At 34.0% G+C, this 27,483-nt stretch overlaps 1 protein-coding gene and 1 long non-coding RNA gene across 3 annotated transcripts in view; both read left to right on the top strand.

The window, feature by feature from the left end:
* Positions 1-27,483, top strand: part of LOC122515501 (neural cell adhesion molecule 1) — a 192,213-nt gene that overhangs the window by 6,898 nt on the left and 157,832 nt on the right. The window lies entirely within an intron of this gene.
* On the top strand, positions 18,801-19,689 carry LOC122515502. The gene is made up of 2 exons (XR_006303286.1): positions 18,801-19,524; positions 19,634-19,689. It is a non-coding gene; the product is annotated as an uncharacterized LOC122515502 (long non-coding RNA).

Below are 27,483 nucleotides of genomic sequence, written 5' to 3'. Positions count from 1 at the left end.
CCCGTTCTCGTCCCCATCCCATTCCCATTCCCCTAGATTTTTTTTCTTCTTCTTCGTGAGGGTTGAATCGAGCCAGCGTCGAAAGATTTCCGACCGGTATTAAGTCTTCCTTCTTCCTACTTTTTTTCTCTTTCTCTCTGGAGAATCTTTCCGTACTCAATGCAATCTCAAACCCGAGAAACATTTTCTATTTTAGATTGATTTTAAGAAAAGCGAAGATACGAACGAGACGAGACGGTCGTACATTTTCATTTCATGATATCGATCGAGAGAACATCGATTATTATATTATTTAATTAACATCTTCAAAAACATCTGAATCAAACGTACGACTATCCGATAAAATTCTTGTCAGATGAACTCTACCAATTTAGGAAAAATATTTCAAACGTTAGATCGGTGAACGCGTAGACAAAAAAATCATATCGACGATTATCCTTCGCATATTTATCCTTTGACGAGAGGAAAAATTAAACGTTGGAAATGAATTTTCACCGTGTACCAAAAATGATCCCACGTGGTAGAGAAATGTGTTAAGTACATACATATACATATATATATATATATAAATGCAATGCTTTGCAGTCTTCCTATTTGGAAATTCATGATAATAAAAGCGACGTTAATCGATTAGATCGTATTTTCGATGTTCAAACATAATTATATATCGAAAGTATCGATGTATGTATGTATATACATATATATATTTACATAAAGGTAGATTGATATTCACATTTTGGTCTCGAATATCTATAATGATTGCTTTTCCACTCAAAAGGACTACTCTTTAATACCTATTTAGTTATTTTTCTCCTACGTCATTAGTATCACATTGCCATACTTTAAATTCACAATCAACAATTTTGAAAAGGCCAATCGATCCATCGATTTTCCCACCCACGTCTCTCCCCTTCCACCCTGTCGATCCCCCTACTACACAACTATCGTTCGTTTCATTTCGTTTCGTTTCGTTCGTGCGATTATGTTCGTCGTTGCACGTCGAGTATTTAATTGATGCGTATTAATGGACGATCTCCTACATACACACACCCACACACACATACATACACACATACATATAAAATCTGTCCTATCGAAAAGTTTGTTATATTATTCGTAACGATACAGGTACAGGTAAATACATAGCCTACCTTTTTAATCACCATTTGCATTAACGTACCAACTCATCCATCTATCCAACCATCCATCCAAACTACTCATTCAACTCATCGAACTCATCCATCCGACCAACCATGCATGCAGGCAGGCAGGCAGGCAGGCAGGCAGGCATGCATGCGTGCCGTGCATATGCCGCCCGTGTATGCACGCATGCATCCGTGGCACCATTTAATCCTAACATTACAACGAACAAAAATCATCTTTCCAAGCTCGTCAAGAGTTTACATTTTATTCGAAGATCGATAATTAACGTGTTGCATAAAAGTATGCATCTCCCCCCCCATTATTCCCCCCTCCTACTCCCCCGTTCATCGTCGTGTGTCTCGTTTACATTCACGTGTATGAAATTTACCTTGGATACGAACAAGCCCGGGTTTAAACCCGTACCGTTCGCTACTTTTTTCTTTATTTTTTGTTGTTGTTGTTTTTTGTTCCTAGAATTTACGCTAGAACGAACGAATACGTTGCGATACGCAGGTGGAAAAATCGATGATGGATATAAGTAAAAGTAAAAGTAACTAGCTTGCTAGCTAGCTCGTAACTCGTCTAACGATCGACCGTTTTCTTCCTCAGTTTGTCGTCAGATTCTTACTCGTAACCGGCAAACGACCTACGATGGTTGTTATTTGCGGATCGCTACCTTAAATCCACCTATCCGAACAACCCACCCTCTCACCCTTGCCCTCACCCTTGCCCTCGTCTCATCCTATCTACATTTATTATCTCGTAAAGTTCTCTTTAAATTAATTTTATCTACCTAATGGGCATGGATTTTCTTGTCTTTTCTTTTCTTTTCTTTTTTTTTGCTTTTTTTTTATATCTTCTACATTATTATGAACCAGCAACAAATACGTTCGCGTGATTTTTTTTTTCTATCATCGTATCTTCTTTTTCTTATTCTTTATTTCTTTTTGGATCAAATTATACTCGAATTCATTTCAATTAGGTACGTAAAGATATGATTCTCATTTCTATTTTTTTTTATTGTTTATATATATATTAATCTATCTTTTTTTTTTTAATTATTATACTCGAGAAATTGTAGAGAGACAATCGTATGAAATAATCAAGAAACGGTTCCTACCTTACTCCTGTAAGAGAAATCTCGGGAATGTAAAATTGTGGAGAAAGTTAAGTTTGTATAATTCTATCTCTTTCTCTCTCCCTCTTGCATTATCTTTATCTATCTCTATCTCTCTTTATAAAAGGGTGTTTCTTGCAAAGTCTAACCGAGCGAATGAGTTTCACCGAGTAATTTGTTATTATCACGCAAATGATCGTTACCGTTAGAGCGAGTATCGCAAAATTGCTGTAGAAGAAAAAGAGATAGAAATAAAGGTAAGATAGAAAGAAAGATAAAAAGAGACGGACAGATAGACAGGATAACTTAATTCTCCGTGGAATTCACTTTTGCGATCGTAGCCAGGCAACTCTCTTTCTTTCTTTCTATTTCCCACTCGGTTAAAACAATTCGGTTTATGTTTAATAATACAATACTCGAGTGGTTCATATAACGAGCAACTGCAACAACCACAACAACAACAAAAAAAGAGAGAGAAAGATAGATAGGATAAAACAAGATTTTTCTTATTTCCATAACGGTTGCAATAATTTTTTCTTCTATTTTTTTATCTTACGGTACCTCGATTACTTTCCAACCGACAAATTTTTGCACGCATAAGCACTCCTTCTCTCCCACTCTCATTCTCTCGTATGATTTCTTTCTTTACTCTGATGCTAACGATCGTTAAAATACTCCAAATGCATACTCGAAAACTTTCAACCATTTTTAATCCTCGATTGATAAAACGCATTCGCATAGATAAACGTGCGAATATACACACGACCCTTGACGTGCAATTCTTTTCATTACTCGCGACTCATTTCCCTACTAAAAAAAAGCTTCGACTATTTTTATTTTATTTAACGTTTAAATAATGTAATCAATTTCGCGACGGAAATGTACGTTTACGGTAATAAACGGGAAATACAAAATATTTCTAAATTCTATTAATTTTCATACTAGTTTCCGCGTTTTATTTTTCTCTTTCTATTTCTCTTCTCGTTTCAAAAGAAGCGATAAACTCGATCAAATTTCGTTATTTTATCAATTAATCCGTGTTTTTGATGTGAACGCACATTTATATCGAACGAATAAAACAAACGTTGCGATATTTTATTTATTAACGAATATGCGATGAAAAGCATCATGGTAGGGAGAAAGGGAATGGGCTTTGCATATATATATAAAAATATGTTAACAAATGGATTCTCATCGAGTAGGATATGAAAGGGAATAGCAATAGAAAGAGAGAGAGACAGAGACAGAGATAGAGAGAGAGGGAGGGATGATACATTAAAAAAGAGGATTGAAGAAAAATTGCATAAACATTCTGATAGAATGCATGATAGCAGAAAAGTTTTCAATCAAATTGAAAGCAAAACCCTATTTCATTGGCATACAACACTCGAACAATAATATCAGTGATTATAGCCAACGAGATCGAGGGGGTAAGAGGAGGAGGGGGAGGGGGAGGGGAAACGAGACGAACAGGAACAGTAGAAACAGTAGCAAACATTCAAGTTTGATTCCACGTGACTCGCGTGTCGATGAATCGTTCAAAACTGTTTTTGCAAACTCTTTATGAATATGTATAGATGTTTATATATATATATATAATATGTATCGAGTTAAACCAGACAATTTTGAACGATACTTTCAAACGAATGATTGTCATTGGCTATGCCGATTTTTTCATACGATCAAACGTACGTCCAAGTGAGATCATATCTACGATAACGTTTCTAGTGGGACTTTAATTCCGTTTACACGTGTATAATATTTTATATATAAATGTGTATATATGCGCGTAGAGGGATATGTGCACGCGTGTATGTATGTATGTAATATATATATATATGTGTATATGAATTGCATTTAACGTTATCGGAATGTTATAAGAGTATGCGATACCCGATTTGAACGTACCGAGATATATGATGCCCCTCGCGCGAATAAATTCTACGATTTTTTCTTTTATTTTTCTTTTTTTTTTTTTTTTTTATTTATTTTCCTACGACATTAACTTTATTTATCACTCGATAAATTGTCTAGTCGATATCGACGATAATCGATAATCGAGATACACAAAGTAGATTTAATTTTAACGCGATGACGATTTCCAATTTTCCCGAATTTGAATTTTGAAATCGTTTGGATTTATTACACGTGAAATGAAAATTATAGTTCGAAAAAAAAAGAAAAAAGGAAACAAGACATTTTACTCAAGGGGTGGGTTGAAGAAAGGAGGAGGGGAGTGGGGAGTAGGAAATGTTTTCTTTTATTTCGAAGGGGAGGGTGGTGGTGGTGGTGGTCGTCCTCCAGGTAAAACTTTTTTAACAACTTTTTCTCGTTCCCCCATACTCTCCCCATATTCTCATTTCCATCGTGCGCGCCTTTTCTTTTCGGATATGCAATTTTAAAAAGAAAGGGGTACGGAGAAATGAGACGGGAGGGGGGGGAGGTTGCTGTTAGAAAATCGCGTTCACGGTGAAATCTAATTTCGAAAAGGAAAGAAAAAGAAAGAGAGAAGAAAAAAAAACAAACAAACAAACGAACAAACAAACAAACAAACAAACGAATGGATAAAAGAAACGAACGACAGATTACATCGAGAGACATAAAGGAGATCGGGGGATAAAAGCAGGGCTTTCGAGAAATCGGCTATTTCCTAGAAATGTTGGTAACGATCGTGCACCAGTTTCTTCCCTCCCTGCCATTCCGATTCTTTTAACGTAACTTTCCACCCCTTTTTCCATATCTTTTAAGTTTTTTTTCTTGTCTTTCTTTCTTCTTCCAACGTCTAGAATGCAAGCAAGCAAGCAAGCAAGCAAGGAAGAAAGAATGAAAGAGAAATGATCGTGACTTTCAAACTTCTTGCACTCTCCCCTTCCCCCTTTATCCCACAGCCCTTTGCCCCCTTCACTTTTGTTTCACCTCAACCCACCTATTTTCCAGCGAACGTAGTTATTTCATTAAGCGTTGGTAAGCGACTAATTTTTTTCTTTTCTCTTTCTCTACTCTTACCCCTCCCCCTCCCCCTCCCTCTTCACCCATGTTACTACTTTTTATCCCACAGTTCTGGATAACTTTCGAAGAAAAACTTTTTTTTTCCCTTTTCTTTTTTCCAACTCTAGTGCAACCCCCCACCCCCCATATCGTGCTTGACCGTAAAAATGGCTTCGATTACGACGACGACGACGAAGTATCTCACGGAAACGGTAATAAACACTGGTTTGAAAATAACTTCGAAAGGGAAAATAAACGAGAGATGGAGAATTGTTTTTAATTGATTACAACTCGTCGAGAATCGATTATTATTTCTTTTTCTTTTTATTTCTTTCGCTCTCTTTATCGCGACGATATCTATAATAGAAATAAAATATATAAAACAATATAAAATACGTATTTATAAATAGAATAATAAAATATAATAGAATATATATAAAAAAAAATAAAAAATATGTATGTAGGATGCGAGCACCTCCAAGCAAAACTTAAATAGGCATTCGTAAAGAGATTAGACAATGGGTCTTGGATAGCTCAGTGGTTAAAGGGCAGTCACCCGGAAAGCGAAAACGAATGATCCGGGTTCGAGTCCCGGTCAGTCAATCCAACGGCCCAATTTTTTTACGAATCCTACATGTATATACACTAAATATTAAAAAATAAGAATTAAATAACTATTCGATTATTTATACGAAAGAATGATCCTCGATGATGATCGTGGTTGATGGGGAAGGGGGAATGGTGGGTACGCAAGCATGATTACCATTTACAATGCGTTCTAAAATGCTTTACCAACGAGCGATTCAACGAAAGACGTTAAATTGGCATTAACGCAAGGCACGTATAAACCGTCGACGGCAGAGAAACGTTCTGCAGTTTCCATCCACTAACACACACAAGGGAGAGAAGAGAGAGAGAGAGAGAAGAGAGAGAGAAAGAGAGATGGTGCCTGTGGGTAGAGACGAGCTCGACGTTAGCCTTCGGGATTCGCAGTATTAATTAATTATTATGCTTAATCGACGAACCACCCTAGCAGCAATAGCAGCAGCAGCAACAACAACACTAGCATCGGCTAGTACCAGGAACAGAAATAGCAATAGCAATACCAGTAATATGTAATAACAACAACAACAACAACAGGGTGATAGAAAGGTGACGCGGCAGCGAGGGGTGGCTGGGAGATTGTAGAGGGTTGCAGGGGGACGAAGGAGAAACGGAAAGGTGGTTGGGTCAGAGGGTTTGGAGTGAGGGCTTTGTAAGGGTTGTAAGAGTTAATGTGTGAGTCATATACGCAAAGACCCACCCCATCCCACCCTTCCCCTCCCGTTCATCTCTCTCTCTCTCTCTCTCTCATTCTCTCGATGATTTCCATCCTGTTGCGAACGGGTAGCGTATTATGGGGTGATCGGTCGATGGATTTTCCGGCGGTTAAATCGAGGCACGAATTAACTTCCAGTCGGAAGGTACGAGCTGGCTTCCGGGATAAAGCCGACCTATCCCAACTCGTGCCTAGTAGAAACACACCGGCAGTAGTAGTAACAGCAGTAGCACCAGCAGCAACAGCAGCATCACCCTTCCACCATCACTAACAGCTTGACTACTACTCGCCAGTAACGTGCCTACCTACCCTTTGCTGTGTTTAAACTGCCCTTTCTCTCTCTCACACACACCGTCCTACCGTTTCTACAGTAGTACGCAATTTATGGAGAAGCACGTGTCGTCGTGGTGGCTCGATTAATGGATTTTCTATCTTCTCAACGAGCACGCGAATTGAATTTTGGTTACTACGTGATTTGCCCCATTTTATTTTGCGAATATATTATGATCGTTAAATAATACGATTAATCGAGTAAGTAGGTAGGTAGGTAGGTAGGATGCGAAGGGGAAATAAAAATATTTATAATCTTTTTTATCGATTCTTTTAAGTCGTATCCTTCGATGTTACTTGTTTGACTAAACGTTTAATGCAATCGAGTATGTCGTATCATCCCGGTACGAAATTGGCGAATGTTCAGCATCCACTTCAACCCCCTTCGCCTCATCCTATCCGATGGGCTTCGTATTTCTGTCGAAACACTCGAGGAAATATGAAACTTGGCGGAGAGTGGACGATACTCGAATTCCCATGCGTTCTCTCTCTCTCTATCTCTCTCTCACTTTCTATCTCGCGTGGGCGTGTTTGTCATTAACCTGTATACCTTTCTAAAACCCGAGCAAAATACAAATACGTAGACCGATGGTGTCGTTTTCATATATCGCATGAAATCGTTAATCGTCTTCACGCAAACTGCATTTATTTCGATCGAAGGGGAACACTACTAACTAGAATTTAAATCATTCATTACGTATCATTAATAATCATGAACGTAGAGGATATTTACTCTCGTGAATGAGATTACATATTACTACTACTCTTTAAAATATTAATTAACCTCATTTCTAATTATTAAAATTCAATATTAACGTTTTATATTTGAAATTGATATTATTTATATATAAGAAACAAAGAGAGAAATAGAATTTATTGATTATTTTCATTCCTAAAATGCTCGATGCAATATAAATATCATCTTGTACATTTTCTAATTGCAAACTATAAGACGCAATATCTAATTAATAAGATAACACAGATATAAGATTGGAATGTATTTTCTCGAACTAATAATAATATACTTTAATCATAATTTTGCTATAAGAATAAAGGAAACGAGAGAACCACTCGAGTTGATTACCACGCGTGACCGCAAAATCGTAACGCGTTGTCCCGCGGGCTACGTACGCTAATGTTTCGACTGACCGCAGGAAACGAGCGGCAGTTAACGCGTTAATATCATAAGCATAACGGAGGCCCTTTTGCATCCCGTGAGATTCCTGCTCGACTGTGGCTTCGAAAATGGTCAATATTTCATTGTTAACAACCGACATCTACATAGATGTTATATTCCCATCCTTCTCTCTCGCGTGGTACTCGTGTATATTCTTCCCCACCCCCACCCCCCAATCCCTACACCCGTACTCCCTCATTCAGCCAAAAAGCACTCGTACCAATCCTCCTAACATTTCTCCCAGTGCATAAGAGAGGAACACCGCATCACACTTCGATCCCTCGACGTTTCAGAGCAACCTTCCTCCTCGTGCCAGATAGAAGAGTACTTTGCCGTCCTAAAAAAACATACCTCCTCTCCCCACCCCCGTCACTTATCCTACCTTCCTACTACTCTCTATGATATACACACTCGTTAGAAAGGAACGAATTTGCCAGAACGTTCTCTTATCCTTCCCACCACCACCCACAACCCACTCCGTTTTCCTAACATTTACCCTCTAAAACGTCACGTCTTATACGACATCGTTATTTCTCTTACTAAAATTTAACTTAAACGTATTAATAAACGTTCAATATCAAATATTTTCCAATTCAATGAAGTTTTCTTTTTGTCGTCAAGAATAATAAATATTTTGATTATTAATTACCATAAATGTGAACAATTTTTGATCGGATATAATCTATTGTTGTAATGATTTAATATATAATATTATAAAAATACAGTGTAACTGTGTTACTATTACATTGAAAGCATTTAAATCGTAGTTGCTACTGGGTTACATATGTTCCGATAGATCATTCGAATGGGCTAACGTTATCGAAATAGTTCTCGCTGGCAATTCCGAAGATGTTGATACCGTGCTTAGGGAATCCGCATACGTCACTGTTAGAGATATCGTATCTCGTTAAGAAGAAGTATGAGACGTCGGGATGTTTCTAAGGTCCTATCAAGCACGATTAACTGCATACCAATTTACCTCATTTACTAAACAATCAACTACGTCTATTAAACTTTTCTTCAACATTTTTATCAAATCAAATGAAACGAAACGAAACGAAATGTAACGAAACGAAACGAAATGAAACGAAACGAAATGAAATGAAACGAAACGATCATATTATCAGAATGGAAAATTCGAATTTGCGATAATACGATGAAAAGGTGAAAGAAATATCTATCATATTTTTCAAAGAGAGAATAAAGCACGAAATAGGAAGTTCGCGTGATCGAATCATGCTAGTCGAACGGGGGAGGGGGGAAAGGGTCGTGCATTATCGTGATTAAGGAGGCACACCAGCGGCACAACGTTGTTACGTAATAAAAATCATAGTAAAAATCTAGGATAGATGCCTGTCGAAGGATTATTACAAATTTTAACATGAAATTTGTTGTATATTTAAATATAAAAAGCGAATAGGATTGTCGGTAAAAATGTTAATTTAGACGAAAAATATGTTAGATAGCTTCGATCGATAATCAATGAAATTATCTGGAAAGAAAAATATAATTAATTATACAATTTTGTAAGGATTTTTTCTAATCGTTCGATAAACAACATTGCAAACTATCCTCGAGAGAAGAGGGGGGGGCGGTTACGTTTGGTATAATTTAATTAATTATTTTGTACGTATAAAAGAAAATACAGACACAATTACAGATTGGTTGCTTACAAATACGCAAAGAGGATATATCTACGTAATAAATAGATACATTTGATACGATTAAAACATGAATAATGAATAATATATTCATGGTAATGATAATTAATGATAATTAATATGAACGCAATGTAAATTAATATATTTTATTGATTTTTATTTTATTTAAATTATTACCTAATTAATCATTATAAATATTCGATGAAAATACGAAATATAAATTGGTGCGAATATTTTCGTGATAAAAATAAAATTAAGAAACTAAACCATTCATTGATACGCGAATTGTCCAAGTAACCTAATAAAAATATACACAAACACACACACATATATATTAAAATAGATTATTTTTCCGAAGAATGAAGCATCGATGAAAGATCGACGGACATTCATTTGCCCGTGCACATGCACACACGCATACACACACGTCTGTCGGAAATTACAAGCGGTTTCATTCGAGCAGCCAGTCACGTTCGTTCTCTTCGTTTCCTTCCTTCGTTGAATCAGGATTGAATTATGTACCTAACTAGACCGATCACCTACTCCTCTACTAACTTCTGTTGTTAACTTCAATCCAAAATCAAAGAGAGAATGACAGAGTTAGACACAGTTAGACAGAGAGATAAAGAAAGAAAGAAAACGTTAACATTCAGGAGATACACGTAACGAATTTACATATATTTATATATATATTTTATAAAGTGTATCGAATATCAATAATAATAAATAATAATCTCAATGGAAATCATTGAAAAAGTATGAATTAATAAGAAACTTTATTAAATATCGCATTTATTTAGTCATTTGTTTATAATCAATTTCCTATTCGTCGCACACTTTTTATTTTTCTATTAATCGAATTTCGATAATATTCAATAGGGGGGGGGTGAAAGGGGTTGGGTATTGGTGAATTTACCTATGTCTATCGTTTGGGATCTCAATGAACGTTTTCACGTTTCGAATTATCGATTTAATACGCGTCTATCTGCTCTGTGTATCTGTGTGTTGATAAAAAAACGAGTAGAGAATGACGTGTTATTTAAAAAATTTCGTTAAAAGATAGAGAAAGAAAGAGAGAGAGTAAATTCTAGGTAAACGTTTCTATGCTAGAGGAAAATATATCAAGTGAAACGGGTATTGTACGGTCCTTTATCCGTTCACCAAACACACAACCGGGGCTTGTCTAGAACAACGAGACAACATCGGTAATCCTTAGCCTCTTTTACTCTATCTCTCTCTTGTTTTTTTTTTCTTTTTGTTTTTTTTTTGTATCTCGTCGTTTTACCCCCTTTGTCGTTTCAATTGAGTAAAACGGATCGGTCATTGATAAAACTCTGCAAAATTTGAATAACCCTTTTATTTTCTTTGTTTGTTTGTTTGTTTCTTCTTCTTTTTTTTCAAATCATAGTTGAACACTTTAAGATTGATATATATAATAGTTTCAATTGAGTAAAACGGATCGGTCATTGATAAAATTGTGCAAAATTTGAATAACCCTTTTATTTTCTTTGTTTTGAAAACCCTTTTATGTTCTTTGTTTGTTTGTTTCTTCTTCTTTTTTTTCAAATCATAGTTGAACACTTTAAGATTGATATATATAAATCGATTAATAAAAATATCCAATCTAGCGTGTAGGTGGAAGGTAAGAAGGAAGGATGGAAGGAAGGAAGGAACATGCGAACCGAGAAAGGCATTTTATCGTTTAAAAGAAAATTTGATCCTTCGGGGTATGTGGTGGTGGTGACCTTTGTAAGAAAAGAATGAAAGCGTTTTCTTTGAAATAATCTTTCAAAGGTCTCCTGAGCGATAGGGGAACCCCCTTTTTTTTTTCTTATCCTTTTTTTCTTCTAGGAATCAATTCGAGCGTTGCACAATAATGTCGTACATTTTTAAACATTAGCTATGTTACTACTTGAGATTTTATTTTTAATTGTAAAACATACACGTTTATATAAATCCTCACATATATATATTGAATTGTAATCATTTTATGATGGGGTAAAAAAAAACCCTTGTCCTATATTGTTGAAACATTTATCGAAAACCCTCGAACCCTTTACCTTAGGATTGATTTTTTGTAATCGAACAGACGATAAGTAAATTGTTGTATGTTTTATCAAAGAATAGAAAAAGGGAGATGTGTATATACGTGTGTCTGTGTGTGTGTGTGTGAATTTTTATACTTTTTCCTCGTAAATGTTCCCTTTGTAATATCGAACAAAATAGAAATAGTTCATATATATATATATATTTTATACGTAATAGACATACAACGTCGTTTCAATTAAGTAGAACCAATCAATGTCGAAGCTTTGACACATTCACAAAAGCCTCTTTCGCGTACGAACGAACGAAACGACCGAATATGTTTGACGAATTTTACCTGGAGGATCTATGATTTATCATCGATCTATCGACATTGCCAATAGTTCGTAAATTCGTACGTTTCTCAATTAACAATAAAATCATGCGCTTTACATGCCCCTGCGTGTACGCGTGCGAGAATTTATTCGTAAATTTTCCCATAAGACCAACCACCCCTATCTAATTTTTTATTCTCTGTAAAATGTATATATGATAAAAAGAATATAATAATAATAATAATTCAAATAAACATTATCTTATATTATATTATTATATATATTTTATATATAAAACATTATTTTATATAAATGTAACACGATGATAATTATATTTATATTTCTTTTTTGTTGGTTTATTATACCATGTTAATATCGATCAAATATAAGTGTAGAACGTTCGACGATAATTTGTACTTAACGAAGTTAAACAGGTAAACCTATCAAAGGGTATTATGTAATACGTGATTCTTTGGGAAGAAAAAAATGTGCCCCACACGTTAAATCAATTAGCAAATTGACGAGGTTATTAAATTACTTCATCTATGTATTATAAATATATATATTTGTGTGTATGTGTGTGTGTATGTGTTAGTTCGTGCGTATATATGCGTGTACGCTTGTTAACGTAGCGTGTAAACGATTGTGTCTGGTCTCTACTTGTGCTTTGAAATAATAATTATTCCTGCGGTTTGAGTTAGTCGTAGAAAAGAGAGGAATTACACGTAAAATACACATAAAAGGAAACGGAGAAATTAAAAGAGATAAAATGACATGGACGGTTAACGAGGAAGAGGAGAAGGAGGCGGAGGAAAAAGGAGGTGGAGAAGGAAAAGTAAAAGTAGGAGTAAAAAAGAAAATAAAAAAAAGAAGAAAAAAAAACAAGACCGAGGAAACGTTTGTAATTCATCTCTCGAATCTTATAACCAGTTATAATCTGATCATTTACGTGACTCGTTTGAAGAAAAATAATCATTTTGAAAAGAAATATGAATTAAATAGTACATATATATTCTTATTTTTTGAATGATGAAAATATTCAAATAGAATGCGACTTAAATGAATCTAGAAAACGTTGCGAAATCATTAAAATAAATAATACAAATGAAAATATATTAATTACAAAACTATTCCATATACTTTTTACAAATATAAATAAATAAAATAAATAATAAAATATAAATAATAAATAATAAATATATAAATATAATAATAAATAATAAATAATAAATATAATAATAAATAATAAAATAGAAAATAATGACAAAAATAATACAGAAAACGTAAAACAATTAATATTAGTTATATATAATCATAAAATAAATATATAAAATATTAAAATGTACGATCAATAAGTTACAAGGAATAAAAATGATATTTAAATAATAGATATTAATAGAGAAATAAAAAAAGGATATTATATATCAATTAAATTATATAATTTATATACTAATCATAAAATATTAAAATGTACGATCAATATAAAAGTTAGATGGAATAAAAATGATATTTAAATAATAGATATTAATAGAGACAGAAAAAATAGGATTATTAACGAATAAGAAAGAGAGAAGTTAGGTGGTACTCGCGTATTGGTGGTATATAGTAGTACTAGTAGTACCTTTTCTCGTAAACGACCATGACCGAGTGGAGTATACTCGAGCACGCAAACAAGAGGAACCGCGAAAAGAGATCACGGCCAGGGTAAAACGGTGTGCTTACCTCAGCACCGTTTCGTGGATGAAAATGTCCCACCACTCGAACCTAGTGGTCTCGTTTTACGTGCCCACGCTAATGACTCTACGCGATTCGCTAACGACGTAAACGGGGCCAGCCAGCCAGCCACCTACCCCCTCCCCCTCCCACTTTTATGCGCTTCTATATAAATCCTTTTTTCTTTCTTTTTCTTTTTTTCCTTTTCTTTTCCTTTTCCTACCTCCAAGACTCTCGTTTATCGGAATGAGAAAATTCGTGTGCTTCTTTTCTTTTATTTTATTCTTCTATTTTTCTACTTTTACTTCATCATCATCATCATCATCATCATCATCATCTTCTTCTTCTTCTTTATTTGTCTCGTATTTTTTGTTTCTCTCTTACTTTTTCAGACGACCACCACCCCCTTCTCCCCACGGATAATTGGTCGGACGCGAATGAAATTAAGAGGAAAGAAATTAGAGTATTTTTCTCTCCCCCTTCCCCCTACCCACCACCCACCACCGTTTGTTCGACGTTTCACTTATTCTCTCGTTCTAATTTTTGTTCTTTTATTTTATTTTTATATTCCACTTTATTTATTTATTTCTATTTATTCGAATAAAAAGTAGATTATTACTATCCGTTGAAAATGCTTTTCATATTTTTCCCCATACCATTCTCGAATATTTCGTATCTTTATAGATGTTGGGAAAGAGTTGTTAAATTAAAAAAACAAATAAAAAATAAAATAGAAAGAAAAAGAACAAATTATATGTTCTTCTTCTTCTTCGAAAGAGAGAAAGAAATGGAAAATCAGATGTTTTCTGTCTGCGACCTTTCGAGCAAACGCTTTGAAAACCGCTTAACCACGTCGCGTCGTTCACCCCCGTCCCTCCCCCGAACCCCCGCCAACCCCTCTGTTCGTACTTCTCCTCGTGGAAAAATTAAAACTCGCGTGCACCCGTACTCCATCGAAGAGAACTTTTCAAGATATCGAGAAAAACTTTATTGAATTATACTTAAAAGGAAGAAGAAGAAGAAGAAGTCTTTAAGGAAACGCTTAATTGCCAATGAAATCGTTCCTTTATCTGTTTTTAAACGAAAAACACACACCACCCTCCGTGATTTTTCAATTATCCAACCGAATAATTACTAAATGGTAAGAAAATTAAACGAACACTTTCGCACCATTATATTAAATCAAATCAAATTATTAAACATTTAATAAATAATAATAATAATTAATAAATATTATAAGCAAACACACTAGATATTATCAATATTTCTATTTAAACTATTAGATAGATCAAAGAATAATTTCTCTCTCTCTCTTTCTCGAAAGAAAAAAAGAAAAAATAAGATAAGATATCTGATCCCCCAGAAAAAGATTTTAAACGAAGAAAATACGATGACGAAGATACGAAAAAGAAGAAGAAAAAAGTAGTCTATGGGGAAAGGTAATGGTGGTTGTAGTGGTGATAGTGTTCAGGGTGGAAAGGATAGAACACAACAACCCCCGAGCATTTGCAGCTGCACACCCGAAAAGTGCAAATAATTGCCGACAATTTATCGGCTCACAAATTGGAAAACGTTACTCGTTAACCCGATGAATTAAATCGCCATTGACGTTGGGAAAAGAAGAGGGGGGTGGGTGGAGGGGTGGAGGAGGAGTGGGGGAGGTATAGTAGGAATCAAAACGAGTTTGGTATAGAAGGAGAAAGAACGGATAGAGAAAAGAGAATGTGGAGGATGAGAGAAGAAAGGGGGATAAGAGGGGTGGAGGGGGGAGAAGGGAAAAGATGGAGAACACAAAATGGTTTTCTAGCAACGTGCACGACGCGTTGTACATCGATTCGCGAAACGTATGAACGTGGAAACGTGTTCTGGTTACGAATTAGAAGAAAAGGGATATCAAACTTTTACGATTCTATTTTTCCTCTTTAACGTGACCCTAACCCTAACTGGGGAATCCCTTTTTTTATTTATTTTTTTGTTTTTGGTTTTGTTTTTGTTTTATTTTTTCGTGCAAGTTACTTTGATCTTTTAAACGTTTATTTATTCGATCCCTATTCAATTTTTATTGTGAGGTAGACAAAACGAAATCTAACGTTTCGCTGTACGTGAATTTTTGTTTAGCATTTAACCCGTTTTTATTTGTTTTCTGTTTTTTCGTTTGGAGTTACAAGTGGATTGTTTATGGTTGCACGTGGCGTACTTGGTAATGAAACTTTAATCATATTTAAGTTGACAAAGAACCCGTTAAGTTCGCGTTTCTATCATTTTTATATTACATTTTGAACAATTGTTTAAACGTAGAAAAAAAAAAGAAAGAAGGTACGAGGAATAAATATTAAGTTTTTTAATATTTAGTAATATCGATTGGTATCAAATATTTGAACACAGTTAAATAAATTTATTTTAATATTAACAAAAATTAGAAAAATTAATTAAATTTCATTTCAAAAAACTTGTACGACGAGACGTATGATTTTATTTTTATTACCAACGTTAACAAGTGAATTTCTTTTTTTTTATACGAACACACTCTTTTATTTATCATTAAACATTAACATAGTTAAGAGTCGAGATTAATTCGGTCGAAGGTTTATATGCACGTGCAATCTATGCGAATAATCGTACATTAACTTGCATAGAAATACATATATTACCTACTTGAATTTAATACGAGTTTACGTATTAGATGTATTTATATATATATGTGTATGTGTGTATGTGTGTTTATGTATATAGAAAGAAGTAATGCTTAGTTTGGTTCTACAGAAAGCCACTTAATTTACCATCCACTTCAGATCTTTCTTGACCTCACTTTTTCTCATTCTATATATTATACAAGTAAATGTATAGGTGTGTGTGTGTGTGTGTGTGTGCATATTACTACAAAAGGAACAAATTAAATAGCCTCATACGATGCGTAAGCTATTCAGTTTTCTTTTCACATTCGTAAAACCCCAAAGTAGAAACTTACAACACACACACACACATACATAGACTTATCTTAATCAAAAGAAAATGAAAAATTGGACGAAAGAAGGAGAAAGAAAACGAAATAAATGCTTCCATTTTATTTTTATTATTTTTTTTTTTAGTAAGATTCTTAATTAATCTTTGTTATCTTAAAATGTAAATTTAAATGATAAAACAATGTCGATAATTAATCCAAAAGAAGAAGAAGAAGAAGAAGAAGAAAAAATAATCCCCCATGGAAGAACTGATACGACGGAAAAAATAATTTCACGAATAATAACGTGTAATAAAAATTATACAATATTGAACGAGTCAAATGGATGATAATTCCCGCGTAATTTCGTTGAGATATATTCTTGAAATAAAAAAAAAAAATAAAAAAGAAAAAAGAAAAAGAGAAGAAGGAAAAGAATAAGAAAGATCTGAATTTCCGGTTGACAAATCTAACGAGAAATTAGTTTTCTAAACGAAACCACCACCACCAACAACCCCGTTTATATTCTCGTCGTCATCAACAACGGTTGAAGAACAAAGACGATGGGATTTCTGATGGGTGAAGAAGAGAGAAAGAAGAGGAGAGAAGAAGGGTTAAAGGGGACAGGAGGTGTAGGTGGGGGGGAGGGTGCAGGTGAGGAAGAGGGGGGGTGTAGGAAGACTGCAAGCCATTTTAATTCTCCGAGTCGACGAAATTGAAAAGTTTTTCTACTAGAATTCTTTCATCCAACTGCATATTCCCTCTGACGTTCTGTTTTCTCTCTCTCTCTCTCTCTCTCTCTCTCTCTTTCTCTTCTCTTCCTTCCATTTCTTTCTCTCAGAGTTCGCCTATTTTGAGTTTTCGCAGGCTCTTAATTTGCCTGCGAATTAACTCGCCGTGACTTCTTTTCTTCTTAATTTCTTTTTCTTTCTCTCTCACACACACATACGCGCACGCATACACACACACACACACACATATATTTATATACACAAACGTTGGTTATTTCTTTCTTTCTTTCATTTCATTTCATTTCATTTCATTCATTTGTTCTCGAATTTTCTCTGAACCTTTTGCGAATATCGAAAGAACCCACCATAAGGTAGAAACGAAATAAAAAAGGAAAGAACGAATTCACGCTAAACGTTTATCGAACAAAACGACGAATAATTCTTTTTTTTACTTATCTATTTTCAGCCTATTTCTTTTTACGTACGCGCGAATCGAGCGTTCAAACGAGTGGATAATAAACGTTACGATAAAAACTGCCTCCCCTTCCCCCTTCTTCTCCTCCCCCCATGCAGAGATGGTTAATATCTCCCACTCTTTTTTTTTCCCCATCCCGTTTTTCTATTCTTTAACGATTTTGACGCGAAACTCATAAAAGAAAATAAAATCCTTCTTCTTATCTTCTCTAATTCCTTCTCATTATTTTTCTATCTTACTCGATAAATAGATTTTTTCTTAAGAATAAATCCCCACCACTACCACCACCATCAGAACTAGCACCATCACCATCAGAACCAGCACCATCATCTTCCCCACTACCACCATTACCAATACTAGTTGGATTAATCTAATCCATCCATTCGTTGCGTTTCCATTCGATGGGGACTTAAGTCTGGAAATAGTTGGTAAGAAGTTCCCTGTAATTGCATTTTAATTAAGTTCGGATAGGGTTCTTCATTTGCGAGATAATAGCATGAAAATGCACCCACTGGCCTTCCTTCCTTCCTTCCTACTCTTTCTCTCACCTAACTTATTCCTATTTTTTTTTTTCTACTTTCTTTTTCTCTTTCTCTTTCTATATAGTTTAAAGGCTTTGTCGAATCTCTCGACATTTTCTTTTCTGATTCTTTTGTGTGTACTCTGATTAAACAGGAGCCCCGGACAAATCTCGTTTTCTTCTATAAATAATCTTTTGTTTTATTTTTTTTTTCTTCTTCTTTTTTCTCCTCGCGTTTATTAAAGAACAATTTAAATATTTATTTGCATTTTTTAATCGTTCGCTATTCTATTACTACTTTTTTTCGTCTTTTCTTTTATTTTGAAGTATTTGCAAAATTCTAAATGGCATTTAACAAGAATTTCTTTATCATCGTCGATCAAATATTTTGTTCAATCCTTACTTTTCTTTTATTGATTTGAAAACCAAAAATAAGGCTCGCTTAATTTGCTTTCGTTTCTATGTTATATTCGAAATATTAGCCTACCTCTTTCTTTTACCACCCATTTACATCCTCCGTACAAGTTTTCTTTTTAATAACATTTACTCGAAACTAACGATATACAAACTTACTTAGGATTTATTTCCTTTACCTTTTCTATCCGGTATAAAACACCAGACGCAGCGATACATTACGTGATTTTCAACTGGTAACGAAAAAATAAATATACAAAAATATCAAATAAAAATAGACTAAGAGAAAGAAGAAGAAGAAGAAGAAGAAGAAGAAGAAGAAGGGATGAAACTGGACTATATTTATAGTTACACGTATATTTTTTCTTATTTTCTTTTTTGTTCTGTGGTGTGTAAAAAAAACGTAACACCAAAAGTAAAGTAAACTTGGACGCGTAAGGTAAACGGCGGAGGCACCTAAAATGCATTAACCTAGAAGCCCAGTGCACCGTGCATGTAAAAAGAAAAAGGAAAAGAAAGAAAAGAAGGGTTGAAATTTCCTTCGAGATATTTACAACTCGGTTACGAACGAGTAGTCCATTGAAATAGAGTCAGACACCATAAATTGGGGGTAGAAAGGAGGAAACTGATCTAAGGGTAAGTCGACGACGCTGAATCGAATGGAATAAAGTTTTTTATTCTTTATCTCTCTTTGTAGCATTTATTTCTTCTCGTTTACTAATCTTTCTATATTGTTCTCTCTTAGGAAAAAAGCTAATAAAACTGACAAAGATTATTCCTGGCATAAGAAGAAGAAGAAAACTGAGAATAAGAAGGAAACACAGAGAAATTTACTTTTGTAATATGGGACCCATTTCTATCTTCTTCTAAGGTTTCCTGATACTAGGAGGATAATCATAAGACATTCAATGGATCAACACACACAATGGATCAACGACATCAGTTTAAGAACAACGTACAATGTTTTATTAATTAATTATTATAAATTATATGTTATTTATCTTAAAAATCAGATCTACATTAAAGAAATGTAAAAGAAACTTTCTGTACAAGATTGAAATTTACAAAATATACTTAAATTAAATCAAATAATTTGTTGAATTATTTATTCCTAACATTAACAATTCCTAAATCCTTTTTCCTAAGAAATGAAGATATTTAAAGAACTTAAAAGTATGATTTAAAAAATATAAAAAAAGGATGGCGCGTGCCACTTCCTCGCACATTATGTGATCCTGTTACAAAATTAAATTTTCGACAAAATTTTAAAGTTTCCTCGAAAATTGAGAATGTTAACAGGATCACATGATGTGCGAGGAGGTATCTCGATTTCGGACTTTTCCAAGAAATGACGTCATCTGAAATTCCAAGAAATGACGTCATTTCCAAGAATTTCGGATTTTTCCAAGAAATGACGTCATTTCCAAGAATTTCGGACTTTCCGAGAAATGACGTCATTTCCAAGAATTTCCGAAATTCCAAGAAATGACGTCATCGAGAATACCTCCTCGCACATCATGTGATCCTGTTACAAAATTTATTTTTCGACAAAATTTCAAAGTTTTCCCGACAAAATTTCAAAGTTTTCTCGAAAATTGAGATTGTTAACAGGATAACATGATGTGCGAGGAGGTATCTCGATTTCGGACTTTTCCGAGAAATGACGTCATCTGAAATTCCAAGAAATGACGTCATTTCCAAGAATTTCGGACTTTTCCAAGAATTTCGGATTTTTCCAAGAAATGACGTCATTTCTTGGAATTTCGGAAATTCCAAGAAATGACGTCATCAAGAATACCTCCTCGCACATCATGTGATCCTGTTACAAAATTCAATTTTCGACAAAATTCTAAAGTTTTCTTGAAAATTGAGATTGTTAACAGGATCACATGATGTGCGAGGAGGTATCTCGATTTCGGACTTTTCCAAGAAATGACGTCATCTGAAATTCCAAGAAATGACGTCATTTCCAAGAATTTCGGATTTTCCAAGAAATGACGTCATTTCCAAGAATTTCCGAAATTCCAAGAAATGACGTCATCAAGAATACCTCCTCGCACATCATGTGATCCTGTTACAAAATTAAATTTTCGACAAAATTCTAAAGTTTTCTTGAAAATTGAGATTGTTAACAGGATCACATGATGTGCGAGGAGGTATCTCGATTTCGGACTTTTCCAAGAAATGACGTCATCTGAAATTCCAAGAAATGACGTCATTTCCAAGAATTTCGGATTTTTCCAAGAAATGACGTCATTTCCAAGAATTTCGGACTTTCCGAGAAATGACGTCATTTCCAAGAATTTCCGAAATTCCAAGAAATGACGTCATCAAGAATACCTCCTCGCACATCATGTGATCCTGTTACAAAATTAATTTTTCGACAAAATTTTAAAGTTTTCTCGAAAATTGAGAATGTTAACAGGATCACATGATGTGCGAGGAGGTATCTCGATTTCGGACTTTTCCAAGAAATGACGTCATCTGAAATTCCAAGAAATGACGTCATTTCCAAGAATTTCGGATTTTTCCAAGAAATGACGTCATTTCCAAGAATTTCGGACTTTCCGAGAAATGACGTCATTTCCAAGAATTTCCGAAATTCCAAGAAATGACGTCATCAAGAATACCTCCTCGCACATCATGTGATCCTGTTACAAAATTAATTTTTCGACAAAATTTCAAAGTTTTCTCGAAAATTGAGATTGTTAACAGGATCACATGATGTGCGAGGAGGTATCTCGATTTCGGACTTTTCCAAGAAATGACGTCATCTGAAATTCCAAGAAATGACGTCATTTCCAAGAATTCCGGATTTTTCCAAGAAATGACGTCATTTCCAAGAATTTCAGATTTTTCCAAGAAATGACGTCATTTCCAAGAATTTCAGAAATTCCAAGAAATGACGTCATTAAGAATACCTCCTCGCACATCATGTGATCCTGTTACAAAATAAAATTTTCGACAAAATTTTAAAGTTTCCTCGAAAATTGAGAATGTTAACAGGATCACATGATGTGCGAGGAGGTATCTCGATTTCGGACTTTTCCAAGAAATGACGTCATCTGAAATTCCAAGAAATGACGTCATTTCCAAGAATTTCGGATTTTTCCAAGAAATGACGTCATTTCCAAGAATTTCGGACTTTCCGAGAAATGACGTCATTTCCAAGAATTTCCGAAATTCCAAGAAATGACGTCATCAAGAATACCTCCTCGCACATCATGTGATCCTGTTACAAAATTAATTTTTCGACAAAATTTTAAAGTTTCCTCGAAAATTTAGATTGTTACCAGGATAACATGATGTGCGAGGAGGTATTCTTGATGACGTCATTTCTTGGAATTTCGGAAATTCTTGGAAATGACGTCATTTCTCGGAAAGTCCGAAATTCTTGGAAATGACGTCATCAAGAATACCTCCTCGCACATCATGTGATCCTGTTACAAAATTAATTTTTCGACAAAATTTTAAAGTTTCCTCGAAAATTTAGATTGTTACCAGGATAACATGATGTGCGAGGAGGTATTCTTGATGACGTCATTTCTTGGAATTTCGGAAATTCTTGGAAATGACGTCATTTCTCGGAAAGTCCGAAATTCTTGGAAATGACGTCATCAAGAATACCTCCTCGCACATCATGTGATCCTGTTACAAAATTAATTTTTCGACAAAATTTTAAAGTTTCCTCGAAAATTTAGATTGTTACCAGGATAACATGATGTGCGAGGAGGTATTCTTGATGACGTCATTTCTTGGAATTTCGGAAATTCTTGGAAATGACGTCATTTCTCGGAAAGTCCGAAATTCTTGGAAATGACGTCATTTCTTGGAAAAATCCGAAATTCTTGGAAATGACGTCATTTCTTGGAATTTCAGATGACGTCATTTCTTGGAAAAGTCCGAAATCGAGATACCTCCTCGCACATCATGTGATCCTGTTAACATTCTCAATTTTCGAGGAAACTTTAAAATTTTGTCGAAAATTTAATTTTGTAACAGGATCACATAATGTGCGAGGAAGTGGCACGCGCCATCCTTTTTTTATATTTTTTAAATCATACTTTTAAGTTCTTTAAATATCTTCATTTCTTAGGAAAAAGGATTTAGGAATTGTTAATGTTAGGAATAAATAATTCAACAAATTATTTGATTTAATTTAAGTATATTTTGTAAATTTCAATCTTGTACAGAAAGTTTCTTTTACATTTCTTTAATGTAGATCTGATTTTTAAGATAAATAACATATAATTTATAATAATTAATTAAAAAAACGTTGTACGTTGTTCTTAAACTAATGTGGTCGATCCATTGTGCGTGTTGATCCATTGAATATCTTATGATTATCCTCCTAGTATCAGGAAACCTTAGAAGAAGATAGAAATGGGTCCCATATTACAAAAGTAAATTTCTCTGTGTTTCCTTCTTATTCTCAGTTTTCTTCTTCTTCTTATGCCAGGAATAATCTTTGTCAGTTTTATTAGCTTTTTACCTAAGAGACAAAAATATAGAAAGATTAGCAAACGAGAAGAAATAAATTCTACAAAGAGAGATAAAGAAAAAAAAACTTCATTTAAGAAAAAGAAAAATATCAATAAAATATTAATAAGACACTCTACAATTACCTTTTTCCCCCTCTTCCCCTTGTTCCCCCTCTGAACCCTTTGTTCTTCTTTTTCTATTCGCCGACACACAAATTGTCAAACTTTGATTTCCTTCTTTTACATTTCCATCGAGTTTACCGTAACCAATGGTGATATTTTTGTGTTTTTTTCATTTTATTATTTGATTTTTTTCTGGTAGTTTTCTCATGTAACACCCATTACCATTTTATTTCGATTCTTGAAGCTTCGATGATGATGATGACATCGTTGTAATAGTAGTAGTAGTAGTAGTGGTAGTAGTAATGGCAGTAGTTTGTTGTTCCGTCGCATTAACTCGAACTTTTGGTGAATTGAGATTTTATAGAGGAGAAACTCTGACCCATCTCGAAGAAATATTTTACGAGTTTATCGATTCATCGTTGATGGAAAAAGAAATAAAGTGAAAAATAGTATGGGGGAATAATGTTGCTATCAAAAACGTTACCAGCTTATTTCGATTTCGATAATACGAGATAAATCTTCTTCTCTCTCATTCTTTTTTCATACTACTTGCAAAGATATGACGGTCTATGTATGAGTCACCTACTTGTCCCCACCCACTCACCTTACCAGTTAATTCCAAACTGTTTTTTCACGTGTACACGTGTTCACCGAGCGATAATAAACATAATCAAATGTTTATTTCACCTAACACGCGTATAAAGAATCAATCGTTGATGTATCACGCGTGTTATATAATATAAACTTTTACAAAAGAAAAAAAAAAGAAACGTAAAATGAATGAGTTGATTGTACGATTTTAAAGAATTTTTTACTTTAACAAAAAAAAAAAAATACAAAATAGTACTCCGAAGGATAAATAATAATGAATAAAATTACGAAACGGTTTGAAATACGTCATGGAGTACCTTTCAAAAAATAACGTTGAAATATTTTAGCAGTACGGAGGGTTAACGACGTGGCTAAAGGCACGTCTCCTTTTTTTTTTTTTTATATTTTTCAAGCGCACTTTGTCTCACGTTCCACACATATACTTATACATATGTGTGCGTGTGTGTGTGTGTGTGTAGATTTTCTGCAAGCTAAATCGTTTCTCCGGTATTCCGTGAACTTTCTTACTTTATAAAAGCTCGATGTCTTCTTTCCACTTCCTTTTATTCCTCTTTTTTTCTTTTTTCTTTTAGCTACAAATAAAAACCGCAGACGCTAGCGATGATTCCATAGATTTAGCCATTTATACGTTTCCCTTTTCTCTTGGAACATTAGCCCGTCTGGATTTTTCTTTCGTCGTTATTATCGGACAAAGAGAGGAAATAAAAAGGAATCTACGAAATCCAATATCGACGTTCCAATAAATTTCCAACGCCTCAATCCGGTTTTCTTGCAGAAATCGATTGAACAATTCAATCTTATTTTTTTCTTCCTTTTTTTTTATACTCAACCCCCTTCCCTTCCCTCCTCCTCCTCCTCCTTCTTTTTATTATTTCATTTATTTATCTTTTATCATTTCTCCTTTTCCTTTTCCTTCAAGGAGAGTTTTTTTCTTTTTATTTTCTTTAACGATAGACGTAACAATCGAAGGTGGGGGGTTGGGGGTGGGACGAACGAATATTTTTCAAATTTTCGAATTCGTTCGAGCATAAAAATGGAAGCTTGGTTTGTTTCGTTGCATGGTCAAATATTTTATTGGAAATCTAATGCAATTCGAATCGTGAAATCCATGAAAGATGTCTCTTTTTATTTTGTTGTCAAAAAGATCAAACATGACTAAGCTGCGTAGTACACTTTTCGAAAAGAACCAAATCTCAAAAAGTAGGATAACTATATTCGAGTAGAGTACTCTGCTTAGAAGAAGAAGCCCGTAGTTAAGAAAACTGCAGGGTAAACTTTCTACCTAAAAATGTCAACGCGCTTGTTAAAGAAAACCACTGGAAAAATCTCTCTATCTTTTTCTCTTGAAAGCTCTAAAAAGCATTACTTTTTCTACTACCACTACTACTACTACTATTACAACTATTTATTTCACGAATCGTCGAATCTTTTTAAGTTTTATAATTACTTAAAAAAATTTTCCTTCGAGATAGGACGAAGGGGGAGGGAGGAATACTTAAACAAAATATTTTTAAACAAACATTTTCTAAATTAGATATATAAATTGTAAGAACGATTCGTAGAAAAATTCAATACAATAACGAAGATAATATTCTCACACATTGATTTAACAATGAATTCAAAGTGAGAGAAGCGTTGAAACAACTTTGAAATTGGAAGAGTAAGAATAATAAATTTTCGATGATTTATTCGCGTATCGTACTACTTAAAAATTATTCTAAATGTGATACAACAATAATATTAATCATTTAATAAATAAATAGACACACTTTATTATAGAATTGATAGAATAATTGAATAAAAATCCGACGTTAGGAGAAATATTAAAGAAAATAGTAAAAAGAAAAATGTGTAAGAAAATTGATTTAGGATTAAAATGAGGATGAGAATAAAGGTTTGGAAAACGATATGCTAATTGGTGGAGAAAGTATAAAGCATAGCCGGTAAATAGCCAGGTCCTCTCGAAGCTTGCGGTAAACCTTAAGCGGTTTACATCCTTTAACCAGGACCGAATTAAGCTCTTAACGGTGCTGTTCCTTGTCTCGTACGAGGAACTAGGAGAACCCTTTCCAAGGACAACCTCATGTTCTAATATAAGCTTTGAAAGGAGAACGTCGTAGTCGTCGTCGTCTTCTGCTAGCTGGTGCGTTTCGTCTAAAGGGTCTACACACACCGAAACCCCTTGATTATTGTTCCAAGTGTAGGAGAAGGAAAACACAAGACGGTGAAATTCGCAAATCTACGTTCAGAATGAACGAGGTACCTTGTTATGTTAGCTTCAACCTTCCTCCTTCTCCTACACCTCCTCCTCCTACACCTCTATCTCTTCCTACATCTTCTCTTATTCATTCTCATCCTTCTATTTATCGAATTCCACCAACACGTCTTATTCGCTAGCCTAATTTCTCTACTGGAACGATCACTCGACTCGTTTGCTAAACAAATGAACATTTTCCCTATCCAATTTGCGATATTTATTTATATTATCTATAGGGGAGAATGGAAATTAATTAATCTTGTCAACTCGAGTATATAATATATAAAATATACATTTATATATATTGTATCATGTATTATTTATTATTTGTAATTATTTGTTAATTTCATTGAAATTAAATATATTTAATATCAATATTTTTTATTGTTTTTATTTATATTATCTATATTATCTATAGGGTAGAATGGAAATTAATTAATCTTATCAACTCGAGTATATAATATAAAATATATATTTATATATATATTGTATCGTATATTATTTATTATTTAAATTATTTGTTAATTTTATTGAAATTAAATTGATTTAATATCAATATTTTATATTGTTTCTAATATTTATTAATTATAAATCATTTATATATTTTTCTCAATGTTATTTCTTTTATACTTAAGACGAGAAAATAACGTCAGAGAGAAAGAAACGGATAAAAAGAAAAGAAAAGAAAGAAGAAGAAGAAGAAAAAAAAATAAGATTCGATGAGGATCTTAGGTGAAGTAGACGTTCGACCTTCTGAAACATTTTTCCCTGAGGCATCGAAACGGTGAGCAACGTTAAACCGGAAACCTAAAATATCACGGAGAACACGACGAGGCACTTACGCGCTTTCTCTTCCAACCACCTTCCTTCCACCATCACACCCACGAGTTCGCGACAACGAGAGTGAAAGAAAGGGTGCGAGAAAATGTCTATGTGTGTGTGTGTGTGAGAGAGAGAGAGAGAGAAAGCTTGAGATAAAGTGATATACTCGAAGAAATACGAGCTTACCTGCAAAGTGCTTGCCAATGAACTGCGAACGTACCCTCGTATCTTGCAGATAGAAAAGATCATTCTTAAATAAACTAAAACTCTAATCACATAAATTTGCATCTTATTATTTAT

This window comes from Polistes fuscatus, unplaced genomic scaffold (genome assembly GCF_010416935.1).
Source record: "Polistes fuscatus isolate 324 unplaced genomic scaffold, CU_Pfus_HIC Scaffold18, whole genome shotgun sequence".
Taxonomy (NCBI): Eukaryota; Metazoa; Arthropoda; class Insecta; order Hymenoptera; family Vespidae; genus Polistes; species Polistes fuscatus.
The sequence above is the reverse complement of the archived record's forward strand: the minus strand, read 5'-3'. Positions and strand labels throughout refer to the sequence as shown.